This window comes from Babylonia areolata, chromosome 23 (assembly GCF_041734735.1).
Source record: "Babylonia areolata isolate BAREFJ2019XMU chromosome 23, ASM4173473v1, whole genome shotgun sequence".
NCBI lineage: Eukaryota > Metazoa > Mollusca > Gastropoda > Neogastropoda > Buccinidae > Babylonia > Babylonia areolata.
In genome coordinates, this window is record NC_134898.1 from 41,925,797 (window position 1) to 41,928,296 (window position 2,500).

Genomic DNA, 2,500 nt, shown 5'->3' on the forward strand with positions numbered 1-2,500 from the left:
ACACTCCACACCCATCTCTTTACGAAAATACTGCATGAATGCGCGTGTACGTGCGTCATAATCTATAATAAGACGAATGATAATAATGATAACAACAACAAAAATAATGTTACCAGACTATTTATTGACCTTTCCTATTATGGATGATAAAAGCAGACCGTTTATTTACCAGTCACGTGGTGATGCGTACAATCAATTTGGACTGCTTATCTATCCTGATATGTGTAATAAATCATTCACACATTTCATATATATATATTTTCAGGTCTGTATGATAAATTCACATTATTCATTTACATCTTCTGGTATGTGTAATAAGACGACACTGTTCATTTGAGTTTCATATGTATTAAAAAAAATAATAATAATAATAAAAACACATGACGCTATTCAGTTATTAAACTTGTTATCTGCAATAGACATGCGGAATAGCCGAGTGGTTAAAGCGTTGGACTTTCAATCTGAGGCTCCCGGGTTCGAATCTCGGTAACGGCGCCTGGGGGGTAAATGGTGGACGTTTTTCCAATCTCCCAGGTCAACATATGTGCAGGCCTGCTTGTGCCTGAACCCTGTTCATGTGAAAACGCAAGTAGAAATACGTACGTAATCCACGTCAGCGTTCGGTGGGTTATGGAAACAAGAACATACTCAGCATGCACCCACTCCCCCGAAAACGGAGTATGGCTGCCTACATGACGGGATAAAAACGGCCATAGACGTAAAAACTCACTCGTGTACATACGAGTGAACGTGGGAGTTGCAACCCAGGAACGATTTAGAAGATTGATTGATTGATTGAATCTTTAATGGGTAAAGAATTAGGCACAGTAAAGGCCTTTTTACAATTCTGCCCATTTAACGACATAAAAAATAAAGAACGAACGACACAAAACATAAAAATAAAGAAATAAACTGAAATAAAATAAAATAATAAGAACGACGAATAAGAATAGGAACTTGAATAGTCTATTAAAGGTAACAAAGCGATGAAAAACTGGAACAATTGGTACATTACATGTACATAGGTACTTACACACACACACACACACACACACACACACACACACACACACACACACACACACACACACACACACACACACACACACACACACACACACACACACACACACACACAAAATTATAAAACAAGCAACAAAGACATACGTACACATTCACGCCCACACACTCAAACACACACAAACACACACACGCACTTACTGTTCACACATACACATACATTCAATTTTTCATTCATCATAATAAGAAGAAGAAGACGAAGAAGAAGAGGATATCCACAATAAAACCACACAATATAATTTACCTCTCCTCACATGTATAATAAAAATCATACTATTCATTGAGCTATTTATTGAGCTTTCCAGATCATACTAATTATTTTACATTATTTGATGTGTTTATATAATCACAATATTGATATATCAATCGCTTTCACGCAAAAAAATCCGATTGCATTGGAGAAACCATTGATAATACAGCTCTCACTTTGCTGTTGGCGCAACTGTAAACTTATGTCAATCTGTGATATCAGCCAAGTGTTGGGACGACATACATAAATGCCATACATACATATATACATATGTACGTACGTACATCCATCCATCCATCCATCTATCCATCCATCCATACATACATACATCACACAATTCAAGGAGCAGGGATAGGGAAAAACAACACACACACACACACACACACACACACACACACACACACACACACACACACACACACACACACACACACACACACACACACACACACACACACACAAGCAAAACACAAATAAGATAAAAACGACAGATCTTCTTGTTGTCCTGTTCATCGAAATCTGTGTTGTATTGTGACATGTTCCATATAAAATACTGTTTAAACCAACAACGACAACAACAAAAAAACAAAACAAAACAAACCGCAAACAACAACAACAACAACAAGAGAGGCAAGGCCTTCAAGACTCACTTGTGATACACTTTAAAAAAAAAAAAAAAAAAAGTCTAACGTTAAAATGTGTTCTGTATTTGTTATTATAAAGCTTCGCGTTTAATGAAAAAAAAAAAAAAAAAAAAAAAAAAAGTCCTAACCAGATTCGAACCCCGCGTATTCGGGTGAGAAGAAACTGCCTTATCCATTACACTATCGTGGCTCCTAAGCTGACGTTCTAAAATTTAACATTTAAACATACTTTTTAAAGGGCGATAAATCAATTGCGGTATTCGCAGTGAGAACGCTGTTTAAATCATATTATTCTGGTGTATCTTGGGCATTCAAAAAAATCTTTAAGGGCAACAAAAAATTCTTTTTAATGGCTATCGCCGAAATCACACTGCAACATTTAGCCGTTTTCACTAGATCTAGATAGATGTACAAGTTTAGTTACACCCGCCGGGAATGTAGTACGACACGGTCGATTCAATTTCTCTTTTATGTTCATTCTAGTTTTATACTTTTAAAGTTGATATGGAAATTTAGTATTTTGTAA